Source organism: Sitophilus oryzae, unplaced genomic scaffold (assembly GCF_002938485.1).
Source record: "Sitophilus oryzae breed Bouriz unplaced genomic scaffold, Soryzae_2.0 scaffold_1576_pilon_pilon, whole genome shotgun sequence".
In the NCBI taxonomy this organism is placed as follows: Eukaryota; Metazoa; Arthropoda; class Insecta; order Coleoptera; family Curculionidae; genus Sitophilus; species Sitophilus oryzae.
The window spans coordinates 16,270,083-16,289,189 of record NW_022146254.1 but is presented as its reverse complement, the minus strand read 5'-3'; the positions used below and the strand labels follow the sequence as shown (position 1 = coordinate 16,289,189).

Here is a 19,107-nt window from a genome sequence, read left to right as displayed (position 1 = left end):
ATTGTGGTTAGAAATCAAAAGTTGATTGTTTTATAAGCTAAATATGAGGCTTTCTATAGGTCTGTTCTCAGAAGAATCCCTGACTAGTCATCACGTTTCTCATTGGTTAAAATGCGTAGAAACCTGATTGTTAGTCTGGTTTCTACGCATTTACACCAATGAGAAACGTGCTGACTAGTCAGGGATTCTTCTGAGACCTTATATGGATACAACTGACTAACACAAGCTGTTGCTAGGATATTATATTAATTTTAATTGTACTTTTTAGATTATGTGTGATATGTGTGAATGATTCTAAACTCTTAATTATAAATTATAATTAAAACATTAATTTATTCCACTAATTTCAAGGTTCTGAATGAAGCTTTATATCATCATTTTCAGCTTATTCAACCATTTCCAATTATGGTGTAGCCTCCCTCACATATTTACTCTCCTTGTAGTTGAGTCCAGTGTTGTCTAATGTTGGCTATGCAGGCCCAAGTTATCCCTGCTAATTTTCTAATATCATGGTCCCATCTCAGGTTCGGTCTTCTTCTAGGTTTCTTAATTCCTCGTGGGTACCATACTGTAATTTTTGTGGTCCATCTGTTGTCCGTCCTTCTTGCCAGGTGTCCTGCCAATTGCCACGTGAGGGATTATACTCTGTGAATGACATCTATTATCTGGGTCTTTTGTCGTATCCACTCTGTTCTTTTACGGTCTCTCTTAATTATTCCCAGCATATATCGTATATATAGCACAAAATACAACATATAAGCACGGCATATAAATCACACGGCAGGCTAACTCTCTTTGGCAGGAACGCTACGCGCATACCGTCGCGCACGCCGCCATTAGGGTTTCCATCAACAGTAATCAACAGAAAGTAACCAGTGTCGTAGTTTCTTTCATCGACTGCGCACACTTTCGGCTGATTCGAGTCAGTAGCGTACGGATTAATTTATTTTCTTTATTTCTTGAGTTATATTTTATAGTTGTTGTTTTATTTTTGTTTATTGTGTTATATATTTGGTTTTTCTAGTTTATTTTCGTTTCTTGTGTTATATAATTTATTTTTGTTTTTCTGAACATTTTTAAATCGTTAATTTTTACGTGTTTTTAAAATGCCTGGGCGAAGTTGTGCAGCAAAAACTGCCCGAGTAGAGGACTAAACTGCAATAAAAGTTTCTTTCTGTTTCCTAGAGATCCGATTAGGTATGTATGTATATATATATATATATATATATATATATATATATATATATATATATATATATATATATATATATATATATATATATATATTATTAACATATTTTAGTTAAAAAACAATAGTATACATATTAGGACATTCAGCTAAATAGAAAGATCTAATTAAAAATATACAAGTTCAGCATCTATATTAAATGTTAACAAACTTATATATAGGATGAGTCTTAAATAAGTGCAAATATTTTCAGGGCTGGCAGATCTCGATAAAAGAAACATATTTTCTCCTTACTTTTTCAGATAAATCCAAAATAACCGAGTTATTTAAGTTTAAAAAAAAATTTTTTTTTAAATGTTGAGTTGAGAGCCACCGAATTTTTTCTGTATTTGCATCCCTTTTAGTGCCGCAACCATAGAGTAAAGCCGTAACTATGGTAATATCAGAGATTAAGAAATTATACCGTGGGAAAATTTGCGGTGAACAGGCAGTTCTAAAAAGTTTTCGAAAAATATACAGGGAAGTTAAAAGAAAATGCACGATTTTCAATATTTTTTTTTACCGAAAAAAAACTCATAAACCCCCTGAAAATATTTGCACTTATTCAAGACTCACCCTATATGTATATAAAATATTAGCAAGATTAAAATGTTAAATATTTATTAACATTAAATTTAAAAATAATTATATTATTAATTTAAATAAAATTATAAAAATAAATAAAATGAGTATATCGAAAATAACAATAGATTAGTAACAAGTTAACAATACATTTTTAGGGCAAGAATATGGGTAATTGCATCTAATAGAGAAGACTTGGTTGAAGATATAAATAAGGCCCAGAAAAGGTACAGGTTGTGTTCTGTTCACTTTGAATTTAAAATGTTTCCAATTCACTTTGTAACCGTATAAAATACAATGCGGTACCTACTTTGTTTCCTGCCATGAAAAAAATAGAAGTTTCTCAAAAAAAATTGTGGATTTATTAATTTGTGAAATTTGAATATTAATAAAATTTGCTACGCCCATTGATGGGCATAATTTGTACGTAGCCTCTTTATATTGTTCAATAAATATTTTATTGGTATTTTTTTAATTCTTGTTTGTAATTTCTGGCATGTTTTTGTTAGTTGCATGTTTTTTAATTTTAATTGTCTATTCTCTACAGAGAAATATTTAATTGATTTTTTCATTTTTACTTTTCGAGAAGTATGCGCGGTTAACGATTCATTTGTTTGGACAAAAGTATTGTAAATAAAATTCAGTTTCAGTCAATTACAGTATTTTTTTAATACGACCCTGTCGTATTTTCTGAGAAATTTTTTAATACGTTTTAATCCGGCCCTGACTGGAAACCATAATGGCGCCGACAAGGTCAAATTTTATAGAAATTTTAAACAATGGAATCTGAGTAGAGTTGGCGTGCCGATTGTTTTATGTGCCGTGATATAAGCTTTATATTTTGTATTTTATTAAATTGAACCATTAACTCTTTAATTTCTGTTTCTGTACCTTATCGGATATTACGTAATATTTTTGACATTTTGACAAAACAAACTACATGTTATGTAAAAGAACATTATTTTCTACAATTTGTGAAATGTCTCGGTTACAGTGCGAAATGTCAGCGAAGTTTTACGGTAAAATTTTAGTGTTATTTTGGAGCCTTAAAAGGAACAACTTAAGTTAAGCGTGCCGTAGCATATAATCGTGGGCCAACATAAACACCACAGATGTCGAACGAACGGTCGATCATTATCGTTGTGGGTCTGTGGGCTTTAAAACACGTGAATATTTAATTATATAATACAGAGCGATACAGTTTTCGTAGCCTCTATTAAGCTATAAAAAAGTTATTTTTCGCCAAACAAATACAGATATTACAGAAAAAGTTAAATTACATTTTTTCTGCATCAGATGTAGAATGTATAGGAAGGGAATATTTCGGCAAATTTCGACTACAACGACCACCAAATTACCTGGCGTTGCCGAGCGGCAGATTATCCAGAGTCTACTGTATATGGCATAGATAAGGGAAACAAGTTAAGATTGGAATGCTCGGCGTGCCGCCAAAACTTATAATTGTTTTGGAGCGCATACGTTGTAGGGCGCTGCTATAGCGGTTGCTAAGAACAACCGCCAAACAAGAACAGAAATAAGTTTTTCTTGTCAAAGTCAGAATCTTCAAAAATTATAAAATCTTTCAAAATTTAAACAGCCCCCATGGAAAAAATATCAAAAAGTGTTTAAAGCGTCCATTTTCAAAGTAATTATTGCTATTTTGTGAGTCTAATTTAAATTTTATTTACTCAAACCCGTGATAATTGTGAAAAAGTGGCATTAAAAAATTAAAAAGCTGTGTGAACTGTGAGCTACAAAGACCATCATGGATCGTTGCATAACGTCGGTTTCCAATGTTTCATAGGTATTTCATACATAATGTCTTTATATAAAATAAAGTTTCTTATAGGCAACACACTGTATTTTCTTAAAAAACTTAAAAGAAAATAATAATAAATTTAAATAAATAATATATGACGATATCATTGTGGAAAAAGCCGAACCGCTCCGAAATTATCAAAAGCTCTGGAGAGCCAGTTAGCAAGAGCAAAATAGTATTTACATTGTCCTTATGGGCACTTTCCAATCTAAACTTGTTTCTTTTATCTATGGTATGTGGTTAGTCTAACTTTTATACATGTCTGTAGTTCTAACTATTTAAGTATTCTTTCTATTTCTAAAGACATAAAAAAGAATTCTACAACAATTTTCACTGTAAACAGCCTTTTTTTCTTCGATTTTATTAAAATTTATAAAGCATTATGATCATCTTTAGAAATATTACCTTAATTAGTACCTATCTGTAATACGCCGTCATATTTTTAAATTACTTCCACGTTCTCCTTTAAGGAGTTATTTGCTCTTAAACCTCGTGAGTTATTACCCTGGCCGTAGATAAATAATTACGGCAAAGAATGTCGCTAAAGTATTCGGTGTCAGGTTGCAAACGTCAGATCGCGAAAGCAAAAAGGAGTACAAAAGAAGTAGCATTTAAAAAGATCAACATAACATAATACAGGGTTGCAATTAGGACTTTGGTATCAGAAATATTATTTTTGTCCACCACTCTACAAACATATTAGTCACACTAGCAATAGCTCTGAAATAGTAGTCTGTAGTCTAGATTAGATTAGATTTCTGAGGTGGCTGTCGGCCTGTCCTATTTCGACCTTTACCGTAGTCTTTTTCCGATCTCTATAATATTACATTATCCAGTTCTACTCTTTTCAAAAACTCTAATAATTTGGAGATTGAACCCATATAACGAAGAACCGCACATTTGCCATTTCTTTTTCATTCTCATTCTTTCTCTATCCTTTTCAAAATGTCTAGCAACTTGGAGATTCAACACCCCATATAGCTCTTTGTCAAAGCCTATCATTGCCTAATACAAAGAATCGTACATTTGACAAGCTAATACACTGACATAAAATGTATTCTGCCGTTTCGTCTTCAGATTGAAAAATTATGCACATGCTTTCGTCCGTCAGTCCCATCAGTTTTAGAAACTTTAAGCTCTGTTAATAGACCTACTACAGGTTTGATATACTTCTTGTCTTTGCTTATCAGGTATGCCGTAAATTTTGGCCAATATTCTACTATGGACTTTTTCGCATGTAAATTCCTCCATCATTCTAGAGATGTGTTGGACACACACATTTTTGTAACCAGACATTTTTTGCTTTTGCAGCGCTGCAGAAGGGTTCTAAGCCTTTATCTCTAATACAGTAGTAGACCAATGATAGATTCACTTAGGCCCGTATTTATAGTTGCGTCTCGAGACGCCAAGACGGTCTTGGGCTCTTGAGAGCGGAATCCACAGAATACACGAGCAAACGTCATTTTGGAGATTGCGATTTTCATTTTGAAGATTGTCATTTTGGATAGTTTATGTGATCCGTGGATAGTTTCTTAACCTAACTTTTTTAGTAAACAAAATAAATCCCTTGTAAATCCGTTTTGTCTGATTAAACAGTTTTGAATATGTTAGATGAGTTTGAGGATATTTTGGACCATGTGGAAGAAGAAAATCGTCTTCGAGTTCCAAAACGATATATAAGGGACGCAGGAAATCCAATAGAAATGTTTAGCGCGGGGGAATTTAAATACCGAAATAGGTTTAGCAAGGCTACAATTACAGAAACTATTTTACCTCTTGTAATTGAAGACTTGAAAAACCTACCAATCATGGTTTACCTATTCCCCCCGTTATTCAATTATTAATTTGTTTACGGTTTTATGCAACTTCTAATTTTCAGATAGTAAGTGGAGACTTGCATGGTGTTAGCCAACCTACAATAAGCCAGATTATCAAGAGGGTGTCCATTTTAATAGCAGAACATTTGAGTGAATTTGTGTGATACAACCATAAATGGTTGAACAGCATTATTATTCCAATGATACTGGCTTCGGCTTGTGCAGATGATGACAACAAATGGGATACATATATTAAAAATATAGAAAGAGCTATAAATACATCTGTGAATAAATTCACTGGCGAAAAAAACACCTGAATTATTATATGGATATATTCTGAGGATTGAAGATTTATTTGAAGATGGACAAGTGAGGTTATTGACAGTAGAGAATGAAAAGTACTCGATTACCTAAAAAATTGAGAGAAGAGGTCAAAGAACATATAGAAATGGAACAAAGGAAGTATAAAAACATTTATAGGCTAGCAGACTAGCAAAAAAAGAAGAGAGAAGAATGTCATCTAGACGACAAGAAATAAGGAAGCAGCAAAAACGCAATAATCATAGAGTGTGTATTGTGAAATATTATTTGAAATAAAACTATAAAACATGGAGTATCGACTTTATATAGAGTGGTCAACTCAATAAGAATACAGAATTTACACCAAGCAATAAAATCTTGAAAATTATAGGTATACGGTGTGTATAATCCAATATTGTATATTATGTGAAATGATATTTATGTAAATATTCATGATGAAAATAAAAAGACAATTTTTTTAGTTTTAATGTATTAGTGGGAAAATTCTGTGTGACCAGTTAAAACAAGCATTTAGCTGTCTGGCCATAGTGAGCGTAAAACTACTAAGAAATCATATATTATTTAAGTATAGAAAAACAGTATTTTTAAGATAACTAATAAAAGACTATAAGGAATTACTTACAATTATGTTACATGTAAATATATATATATAAATACTAACTTAACACTAATAGAAAAGTAAATAAAATTATTATATAGGTACTAGTTACCTTGGAACATTACTTAACATATTACATAATTACTAGATATAAATATATTAATACAATAAATACATTAATTTGCAAAATGTTGAATAAGATTTCTTCAAAAATCTAACCCTCTTCCTTTTTATTTATAATTGGAATGTGTAAATTAGCATCTCCAAAATTAAATAAATTTTCCCTTAAACCAATATTATGAAGAACAGCTGTTGCACAAATAATAGCAACAGTTGTTTTGTAAACCTCGGAGACATGGAAGACGTTTTTTCCAAGTCCCAAATAGCCTTTCAACATTTCGCGTTCTTCTATGGGCAAAGTTATACCTGGTTTCTTGTTGATTACCTAGCTGTAGAACAGGAGTCAATAGAAATGACATCTATATGCATTGTCTCCAAGATGTAAATCAGGAATATCACTCCTTTCCAATAGCATTCTTAAATTACTTGGATCGAATATAACATTATTATGACTTGACCCTGGATATCCAACTATAATATCCATAATTTCCTTTTTGGGACCTGAACATTTAGACTAAAAAAACTTTTGCAATTTTGAAATACTTCCACATTATTGCATTATTCTTGATTATCTGGCTTATTGTAGGTTGGCTAACACCACGCAAGTCTCCATTTACCATCTGAAAATTACAAGTCGCATAAAACTGTAAACAAATTAGTAATTGAATAACGGGGAGAATGGGTAAACCACGATTGGTAGGTTTTTGCAAGTCTTCAATTTATAAGAGGTAAAATAGTTTCTGTAATTGTAGCCTTGTTAAACCTATATCGGCATAAATCCCCCCTCGCTAAACATTCCTATTGGATTTCCTGCATCCCGTATATATCTTTTTGGACCTCGAAGACGATTTTCTTCTTCCACATAGTCCAAAATATCCTCAAACTCTTCTAACATATTCAAAACTGTTTAATCAGACAAAACGGATTTACAAGTTACAAGGGATTTACTTTGTTTACAAAAAAAGTTGGGTTAAGAAACTATCCACAGATCACATAAACTATCCAAAATGACGTTTGCTCGTGTATTCTGTAGATTCCGCTCTCAAGAGCCCAAGACCGTCTTGGCGTTTCGAGACGCAGCTATAAATAAGGGCCTTAGAATATCGGTTACAAGAGAAAAACAGTACTAAACAACAAAAAAATAATATAATTACACATAGAGATCTGCATTTTAACAATAGTTAAAATGATTTAAAAACGATTTTATCAACGGTATTTTAACCCTAGAAACTAAAAACCTAAATGTAATAACATAGAAGGTATTCCAGTTAACAGTAAAACAAATTAATTTCCTCTTGCAAGAAAAAAGACTGTAGGCGTTAACAAAATAATTTAAATGAACTTATCATTTGTAGTAAATAATTATTTTCAGTATACATGGTCCGGCAATAGTGCGTCAGGCATCTGTAGTAAAACTTAGAAATAATTACTCTGTAGAAGATAAAACATTTTCCTGAAATATATTCTAATACATACTTTAGGTCTGCACTTTTCAACGACAAAATTCCTAGGTTTTTAATTATAGGAGCTACAGATGCTCGACGCACTATTGCCGGATCCTGTATACATATTATAGGTACCTATAGCTAATTATATTTATAATTAACTTAATTATAAATATTACATACGTGATTAGCCGCTTCCAATTCCTAACTGATAAGTTCTGTTAAAATGACACTCACCTGAAAATAATAAAAAATATAAATAATTTTGTAGATAAATAAAATATTGCAATTAATCATAGTAGTACTCCTAAAAAGTTAGTAAAGACTTTAAGCATCTGCTAAGAAAGTGTGACGACAATTACATGTACGCTGCTATCTGCTATAAACATGGGTAGGTAGAGGCATCCAAATCAATCCTCTCACTGCTCAATCCTCTCCGTGCTTTCCCAGTTGAATACGGTTTTGTTTGCGATTTATTATATACTAGCCTTTTAGGAGTATTACTTATGTGTTGTCAATCGATATAAAATAGGTCGTAAGAAATATACAGAGAAGACCAGGCTACTAGTAACATAGCAACTTGCCGGACGAATTTACGCTTACCCGATTGCGTTTGTACTTATTCACTGCCAGTCTTCTGGTCAGGCAGTAGGCAGTTGCAGTTGTGCTTGGACGGGTCGGTCGTGACAGACTAGGAATACAACGCGAGGAGTGCCGAGCATTTATTATTTTCATTTTAAGTGTTTACCTTCACTTAAGGTAACATTTAAAATAAAAATACTTAAATATTTATTATTTGAGTGTGTTTACAAGCCAAAACTAAAAATAAATAAATTCTCTAAACCCAAAACTCATTTTCAAAATTAAAAAATACCTCAATAAAATTAAAAAAAAACTAAAATATTACTCTAAATAAAAAAAAGTTATAACAAGTGTTCAAAAAGACCACCTTCTTGTGCCAGACAGAAACCTAGGCGGTCGTAAAATCCCGTCTGACATTGGCTAACATATTAGGGCTAATAGTTTGGAAAGCCTCCCGTATTTTTACTTGAAGCTCATCCAGATTATTAGCCCTATTATGACCATACACTTTGGATTTTACATAACCCCACAAAAAGAAATCATTGGGAGAAAGATCTGGTGATCTAGCGGGCCACAAAATAGTTCCATGTCCACTAATTGAACGGTTGGGAAAAGTATTGTTCAAATATTCTTGAACAATACGGGCATTGTGGGCAGGGCAACCATCTTGTTGAAACCAGACATTGTGGAATCTTTCTCCCAATAACTCACGAATTCTAGGCACAATCTGCTGTTATAACAAGTCCAAATACTTTGCAACAGTTAAATTACCCTCTATAAAAAATGGACCAATTATATGCTCCCCTACAAAACCACCCCAAACATTTAGCTTTTTAGGATATTGCGTGCGTACCTCAAAATATTTGTGCAAATTTTCCCGAGACCAATATCGTACTTGTGTAGGGTTATGACGACTCAATAAATGAAAACTTGATTCCTCGGTGAAAACTATACGCCGAATAAAGTTTTCATCTAAATTGGCTTTTTCCGTTACAGATTCACAAAACGCCATACGCCGAAATTGGTCTTCATGGAAAAGTTCTTGAGTTTTGCGCGCTTTATATGATCGGTATCCATTCATTTTAAGGACTCTTTTAACAGTGCTAGATGAAGAATCTCTTACCTCAGCAATTTGATTACTTGAAAACGTGGGATCTTGATCCGCGGTAGCACAAATGAACAATTGCTTTAACTCCTGTTCTTCATTAATCAACACATCAGGCTTTTTGTGTTTTTGTGGGGACACACACCCATGTGTTTCAAAATTATTAATAACTCTTGATATAGTAGGTAAAGATGGAATTGGCCTGTTTACAAAAGTTTGTGGAAAAATTGTTTGTATACCCCGATAAGACCTATTTTGGAAATACCATTTTACAATTTGAATTTTCTCACGAACTTCGTAAACATCCATTCTTTTACTTAAAAAATAAATTTTACACGAGAACTGTCGCGAGAATCTATGTATTCGTTTGGGCTATTAAAACAGGAATAAATACAAATTCTGAAACATTCTTATCACATATCTACCTATTTTTATTTTATCGCATTTTTTCGCCTGCTTTTTATCCGGCGGACGGGTATAGGTTAATTCGTCCGGTTCTGCCTATGTTACTACTACGGTGGTCCGGTCTGTATACTAGCCTTAAGGTATCATAATATGCTATCAGTGAATATAAAATAAGTCAAAAGAAATATATATACAGAAACTAACACTTTGTCCTTTACTCCTATATGGAGCAGGGCTTCAGTAAATGTTTTTCAGCTGGTTCGGTTGTTTGCAATTGATTTGACATCTCGCCATGATCGGTTTACTGCTTCAATCTCCTTTTTAATTGTTCTTTGCCATGTATGTCATGGACGACCAGTTCTTCTACTGCCTTCTGGGCACAGTTGTGGTTCACTCAGTAGCTCTGCCAGTGATGTTGATGCCGCATCGGCCTAATGTATGAAGAATCCACCTCCAGTTCTTCAGTTTGATCTCATTATGCACCTACTTCTGGTTGATTAAGCTCCATAAATCATCATTTCTGATGGTATTTGACAAGAATATTCCTACAATTTTTCGCAGACAGTGGTTTAAGAATACCTGGAGTTTGTTAACTAATGGCGGTGTAATTTTCCTGATCTCTGCACAATATACTAATACTGACTCGACATTTGAATTGAACATTTTAAGTTTGGTAGTTAAGAATACTTTCTAGATCTCCAAATATCGTTCAGCATTCCAAATGTATTTCGGCCAGTTTTATTCTGAGGTAGACCTGGATACTACAGTTGGCAGCCCCAACACCAGACTCGGGCACAGTAGGTTAATCACCAGTTTGCTTTAAAGACTAACGTTTGGTGACTTTTCAAGAAGAAACTAAATAAAAACAACAATTCAAGTTTCTTTTTTTTATTTAAGAACCACTTGTGAAAGAAATAAGATCACTTGGTCTCAGAAAATTGGGCAGAAATCGAGTCCAGTTTCCCTATTAGTAACTTGAAACCAGGATCTATTGAAAAGCTTGAATGATCTTCAATCTTGTATCACTTCCTATATTTATATACCTCATTACCATCACGGTAATTAAAATTCTATACTTGCGATATTTTAGAACCGCAATTTTTCTATTTGTAATGATGTGCATCCATTGGCACAACCACTGAATGAAACTACTTACACATACTTCCTCAATATACCTAGCGATGTAATAGGCCATGTTAGATAAATGCATTTTATTTAATTCAGCTTATTTAAAATGTTCAGTAAGAATTTTATCGACTAACGGGTTTTTAATTATCAAGTATTATATGACACTAATAAAATAAGTACTAAAAGTGAATTTATAGTACGTTAAATTTTAATAAGCCATCTCTTTCAGTTAAGTGTTAAGTAGTCAGTTGTCTACGCGAGAATTGCGATAAATATTTTCAATGTAAATATGTTAACACTATAATTTAATAAATGCTACTTAGAAATTACATTTTTGTATCTAGCATATTGCCTAATTAAGTTGTTATACTAGGTTCCCTAAAATTTTTACATTTCATTACAAAAAGTTGTCAAAAATCAGAAATAGGAACCTATGTATTTTAACATGACTTAGATTACAGCAATCAATAGTCTGTAGTAAACAAGAAGATTTTTCTTGGCCACTTTAAACGTGGACAGCGAGTCAGAGAACCATCTAGAAAAATGTGATCGAATCATGAGTATCACTGCATTTCAAAAACTGGGGATATTTAAGAAAATGGTTTTATACCATAGTATTATCTGATTTTTTACAATATTTTGGGTATCTTTGAGATTCAATCAAAATAGTTTTTTATATTTCTTTTGATCGTTAACGTTAATTTTACCTCACTGACTGACTTTTGACGTTATTTTACCTCACTGAAGATTTCTTTAGTTTCCTCACTAATTCTATATCAATATTTTCATATTTTTTGTCGTGGAGTCTCTCAACGAAACCAAACTTAACGAAGTTTTTGTCTAACAATTTGAACAAAGTTCGATGGGGTTGTCGTTTTTCAGGGATATATCAAATACATTTCAATATTTGGCACTTTTTTCAACAACAGAGAGTTTTTTCAACAAACAGAGTTTTACCATATCTCATTTATCTTCATTCGTATCATCTATTTTTAAGAAATATTAGTCTTCACAAGACCTTTCTGAACAAATTATGATGCTACTTTCCGCTAATTTGTACCAGCCTGCAGCCTGTACTGTGAGAGTCGAATTTGAAAATATATTTTATAGTGCAAAAATAATACAATTTTTTGGATAATAGGTTTTGTTTATTTTGCAATATGTTATAATCCTGAATGTGTACTGTACAAAACCGTTTCGTTATAGATATTTACACTTTTTTCCAGAGATTTTCGTTGTTAAAAATTTCATAGAACGGAGAAAATCTCTTGTAAAATCATTTGTAAATTTTCTGAAATTAATCAACATTTATTAGAGACATCGTAGAACCAAAGGATTTATTAGAATACGTAAAATTGACTATCGGCGGAAATATTTAGTTGCAATCTGAGACATTTTGAATTTTTATAAAATTTGTTTAGCCCCCCTTTGAATTTTTTCACATTTTTTTGGAAAAACAGTTTTGCTTCTTTTATAATATGTTGTAATCCAAAATGTTTTGAAATTTAAACATTATGTTTTAGATTTGCGAACAACGGAAAAAACATTTCTTTTGTACATTTTCTCACACATTTTATTATTATTAGTCCAACCTACAGCAATTTCAAATAAAAAAATAATGGTATTTAAGATATTAGAAAAAAACTAATTTTAAAAAGTTTTACCATCCTGTAACTCTAAAACTATGCATTTCCATAACCATGTTTATAGGAACTTTTTTCATCATTTTCAAAATAACTTTTTTTTTGCTGATCCTAATAGCCTACCATACCCGTTGGTATGGTCGGCTAATAATATGATGGTATCATGAGTATCATTGCGTTTCAAAAACCGGAGATATTTAAGAAAAAGCTTTTATACGCAATAAATATTTTAATTGCAGAGATATTCGTTGTAAAAAGTTGTGCAGTGTGTTTCATACGGACCTATTCAAGCCATATCCGGGGCAGGTTTATGGTTCATTGTTAGGGAGCCGGTATATTAATTATAGATTGCCGATTGAATTCCGCGGCGCATTCTACCCGACCGACGACGCCGACGTCACGCTGCCGCCGGCCGTTTCTCATTTCCACCGGCCAACAGCCGCTTTTCCGATTTTCCACAGAGCGACGGAAAAGCAACACGGCGATTTTCTCCTCGGCAACCGGCGATTCAAAGGAAATTATGAAATTGTCGGAAATTATCGTTTTGTTCGGATGCTCGATTGGTCTGTGGGGGATTGAAATTGCGCTGTTCCATTGCCAAGACCTTTATACAGAGTAGGAGAAAGGGTTGTTTTCTTTTTCTTTTAATTTCGTTATACGTTAAAGTAGTGTGCCAGAATTTGTAAAATCCATTCTTCTTCTACAGGTGTCATGTATTTACCTAATTTCGAGCCTAATTCCTACACTATATGTATCTTCCTATATGTCACTTATCTGTCAGTATAGTTAATGTTGAGTTTTTTGGCTTAGTATGGCTAAAGTTTCATTCAGAACCTTGAAATCAGTGAAATAAATTAGTAGTTTCAATTAGTCGTAGAAGTTTGTTTACCTAATTTTAATGTAACCATTCAGAACGTCATAATGTGTGGTAGTCACACTGAAAAAAATATTGTTCATAATATTAATGAACATTGATTATTAACTGTTGTTTCATTGGGACAATGATTTTTTTCATTAATATAATGATTTGTTAATCATAGATCGATGTCCGAATCTAATTTCATCAATATAATGAAAATCTGGTTATTAAATTAATGTAAGATTTTCATTAATATAATGAACGCGTTCATTGTCCCAATGAACGCATTCTTTATTTTAGTGGTGATACTTTAATAAACACATATTCATTATATTAATGTACAAATCATTGATTAATGAGTTGTACATTGTGACAATGAACAATGTTATTAATACAGCGAACACACTACATTATATTAATGTACGCGGTTATTAATACCATGAATAAAATATTAGGGCTTAAATGTCCGCCATGTTGATCGGTTACTTTGGCACTTTAATAACGTCTGTGTGGTTGAGTTATTCAGTGAGGCTTTAGTTTCATTAAAGCGGTAAGTGTTCTCTTCAATATTTTAAATATTTTAAATAAAAGTCCTATCGTATTGTAGTTAATTTGTTGTGTTGTCAAATCAAATTCCGCTGTGTGAGATCTCTGGTGTGGGTATTCATTAAAACAGCGGTTTCCAAATATGTTTCAGAAGATAAAAAACAAAAAGAAGAAAAACATAGTAATAAGTCGAGGCATGGAACTGATTATGGTAAATTCGAATGTTCTTTTAATATTTGGCATTTTAATTATTTTGATATACGTCTTTAAAAACCGGAAGAAGATGTTGAGACCTGCCTTCAAGCCCTCAAATTCGACAATTTAACATCGGACCCACTTGATGCGACTTGGAAAGCCTGTTGCAAATTCGTCTAGACGTTATCAAGTCTAAGGATACAGCTAATATAATGAAGAAATGGTCTTTTTATAGAAATCCCTCAGGATATCGACTGGTAAATTAATTTTCTTATTATAATTTACCCTAAAATTAATAATAACATTACTATTATCTTCGTCGATTCGATTTTTTTAATTTTTAATTTTTATATGCTATATCGAGTTTAATAAATTATTATTAGTTTATTGTACTTGTTTTTTATTAAAAATGCCTAATGGAAAAATTTACTGTGCTCGTAAGTAAGTCGGCACTATTAGTAATTTTGTTACCTTTGTAGCTAAGAGCTTGTTCAAATGGAAATCTTTTTATAGTAGAATTATTTCAGGTAGTTGGCTGGGAAATGACTATCAATGACATTTCATATCAATGACAGCGATCATCATCATCGATTATACGGTGTAACAAGAGTTACTAATAGTGTCGACTTTTAAATGTATAACTAAATAGGTTATGAAATTATTTCATTGTATTAATGATAACGGTTCATTAATACAATGAAATTATTTCATTGTATTAATGATACGGTTCATTAATATAAGGATTTAGGTACATTATATTAATGAAATCTGTTGAATGTGTTCTTAAAATTAATGAACACTGTTCATTGATTTAATGAACTTAAAGTTCATAGAGTTAATGAATTACTTTTCATTGTGCCAATGAAATCGTTCATCGGCTCAAAATTAATGATTCAATTCATTATATTAATGAACTTTTTCATTATATTTATGTCGACTTTTGGTTCAGTGCATTTTCAATTAGTGGAAAAAGTTAACAAACTTTTGACTTTTCCACTAATTATACTTCAAAATTTGCGAGGAATGTTATTTTGGCCTTTGATTATCATCCGTCACGAAAAATTTTGGTTAGAAATCAAAAGTTTATTGTTTTATAAGCTAAATATTATGCTTTCTCTATGAATACAACAGACTACCGCAAGCTGTTGCTAGGATATTTTATTAATTTTAATTGAGTAATAAGTTAATTGAATTTTAAACATTGTGAATGATCGTAAACTAAAAAGTATAAAGTGTAATTGAAACCACTAATTTATTTCACTAATTGGGAGGTTCTGAATGAAGCTTTTTGACAACAAAAGCCTTGTTGATAGAGACTGTAAAATTTATGTGAGGAGTTAATCACAGCGTCCTTATAGACTATTGTGTTCCCTTTTCTTTAATTTTAACTCATACGTTCCTCATAGTTTATCAGTCTCGTGGAGCTAACTTTGAGAAAAGCAATCTGAGGCATTTTTATAGAGGTTAGTTCTTCATCTCCGATATCAGTCGGATATCCTAGAGTTTCCAGAAAGGCTTTTGGAAATTCCGAACAATCAAACTCAGAATTCTTGACAAAATCCGGACAAATGAACTGTGAAATCCGGACAAAATCCGGACGTCGCAGAAAAGAAACTATAATTTTGTTTATGAACTTTTATAGTACGCAAATTAACAAAAAAGCCCCGGAATCAACAAAATATAAACCAAAAAAACATTCACTTTCCAGGAGTGCACCAAAACCGAAAAATTTGAGCGCCAAAGTATATACAGGATGAGCTTCCGACGATGTTCTCTATGGGTATATCTCGGAAATTACTGGAGATAGAGAGTCGGTTAAAAGGGGAAAGAATTGCAGTTTTGTGGGGTCATAAATATGCCTAATGAGCCTTTCAGATTTTTGAAAAAGTTCATGGCTTACTAGATATTTCGAAAAAAAAAAACAAATTTTGGCTATTTTAAAAATTGTCCCTAATTCCATTATAATCTATTTTAGAGAAACTGTTTTCAGATAAAAGTTGTGTTCTCTGATTTTTCCTAAAGCCTGTGAAAAATAAGCAAAAAAAGTAACTAAAAAAATGCAGCTGTATCTTCTAACTTTTTGTTAACTGTTTTTTTTTTTTTAATAAAAGACAATAATTATACTTAAAATCATAGCTGTAGCACAAGAAGGCTTTTAAAAATAGAAATAATCACTACAAACCTTTATAGCAATTTAAACATTCCTTTTAGTTTGTTAAAACTTATTTTAACTTTATAAACTAAAAGGAATTCATAAATTGCGTTGCAGAGTTTTTTGCGATCCACTTTTGTTCGTATAAAATGTAGGTAATTGCACTTGCTTTAAAGACAAGATCGTTTTTGTTTCGATCATATTATACTGACACAACGTCAATCGAAGTTATCTTAACCAGTGTGATTTTTTAGAAAGATAATGATTGCAATACATATACGCTTCTATTTTCTTGCTTGGCTTAATAGCAGTTCTTCTACAGGATGACGTTAATATTGTTTCAATTAAAGAAAACTAACTGTTACTGACAGTGATGCTATGTTATTTTTGCAGCATATCTTACGTTTTTTTAGATTAGAGACAGTTAAGTTTCAATACAAAATTATCCGAAAGTAAAATCATGCATTTACAACTACACTCACCGGCACGAAAAATGTGCACCTTAAAATTTTCATGTTTCTTAAAGTTTTATATATTGTGTTCTAGTGGACTGATTTTGATGATTTTTTAAGCAATTTATAGCTAAAATATTTGGCTTTTTAGTATCTTTTTCTAAATTAAAAACGAAAGTTGCCATCTGTCAATTATACGAGGGAAAACAAAATGTTGATATTTTGGTGAAAGTTCGAAACATCCTGTGGAGTACGTAAACAAAGCAAAGTACCTATTTAAGAATAATTTTATCATCGAGGTGTATTTTTTCTCGATTTTGATTCATCTCAATAGCTTTATTTTTTTGGATATTTGCTTGTGAAGAAGACATTAACATTTTTTCGTGTTTTTACATTAAAACCATGCCCTTGCTTTTGGTCCTAGTCAACAGGCCTATAAAATAGAGTTTATTATTTATGTAATGTCTTTGAAAAATCATATTATTATTGTCTGTTGGGCAGTTAATCCAGCAGATATGGGTTTAAGTTCAAAAGTTGATCTCTACCATGATCAATTAAAGCAACAATAGCCGATACTTTAGTACTTAAAACTTAAAACCATCTCTACTAGAATAAACGTCAATAAACAATAATAATATGAGTTTTTAATGACAGTGACATTACAAAAACAATAAACACTATTTTACAAGTGTGTTGATGAGGATCCAAAATCAATGCTAAAATTGCGTTAAAATCGTTACCGTCTTATTCAACAGCGAATATCTCCAATAAAAATGAAGCTATTGAGATGAATCAAAAAACAAACTTTCGAGAAAAGACCTACCTAGATGATAAAATTATTTTTAAATTCCTTGCTTTATTAACATATTCCATAGGGTGTTTCAAACTGTCACCAAAATATCAACATTTTGTTTTTCCTCGTATAATTGACAGATGGAAATTTTCATTTTTAATTTAGAATAAGATAATAAAAAGTTAAATAATTTAGCTACAAATTGCTTAAATAACATCGAAACGGCCCGCTAAAAGAAATTATATTAAAATTTAAAATACATCAAAATTTCAAGGTGCTTGTTTTTCGTGCCGGCGAGTGTATAATAGGCAAGTAATACAGGCAACTGAAAATTTGACGTGAGATATTCAGTTTCAAAATCAAGATATTTAAAGCAATCAAATTCGTATTACAATTAAAAAAACTAAAGAATCACGAAAAAAAAAAGATTGAAACCAAAGCAATCAAAACCCATTTGTGCAACTTCATGCCGATTGATAGTCAGTTACCCAGTAGGTACTAGATGCTTGATGCATTTTGAGGTTAAGTATAAAGACAAATATTTTGATATTGGTGCTTCTGTTTTGTTATTCATATCTTGTATTTTAAGATGAGTGAATCAGCTTAAGACGATTCAATGTTCTCATAATTTTTATTTAGGTGAATTTCCGACAACGCATTTGTTGAAACCATTAGTGAATATTACTGTCACTAGGGACTGCTAACAATTACTAGTACTGGCATTCACTGGTCCAATGCGTAATTGTTATCATTTCCTAGTGATTGTCAACATTTACTGGATAACCGACTTTTTCCGACCATTCCTTTTTTCTTCTTTCTGATGGTGTCCATTTTAGAATTTTCGTACGTATTCATAGACTACCATTCCCAGTTCTAAAAGTTTTTGTTCCATTCTATTAGTAAGCTGCCATGTTTCACATTCATGGACTATACTTTTAGATATATTTAGAGTTAAGGCACATGATGCTTTTTTTACTTTTCAATATTCTTTCCTCCATCTCACTTGCTTTTTGCCCTGTATAATCTATCTGAGTTCCAAGGTAGGTATATCCCCACTTCTACATTTCTATCCAAGTGTAGAGTTTATCTAGTCTTTATTGTGTATATCATACCTGTGGTTTGTGTTTTTGATTTGTTTGTAATATTTGGGTTATTCATCGATACATGGTGATATACAGGGTGTTTAAAAAAATATGTGCTATCTCTCGTGGGGAGATTCCTCACGTCAAAATAAGTTTTATTTTTTATATCAACATATGTAAGTCGAATTCTGCTTTGTTTTGTAGCTACAGCAGGTTAAAGTTTTAATTTTTAGCC

At 31.8% G+C, this 19,107-nt stretch overlaps 1 protein-coding gene across 5 annotated transcripts in view; it reads right to left on the bottom strand.

The window, feature by feature from the left end:
• Positions 1-19,107, bottom strand: part of LOC115879456 (transcriptional enhancer factor TEF-1) — a 297,615-nt gene that overhangs the window by 103,276 nt on the left and 175,232 nt on the right. The window contains exon 1 of one of the 5 annotated variants that reach the window (XM_030896342.1): positions 8,114-8,133. The exons of the other annotated variants lie outside the window; for them this stretch is intronic. The gene's annotated coding sequence lies outside the window, so the exon portion shown is untranslated. Of the gene's footprint in view, positions 1-8,113; positions 8,134-19,107 lie in introns of those variants that run through there. 5 annotated transcript variants of the gene reach the window in all.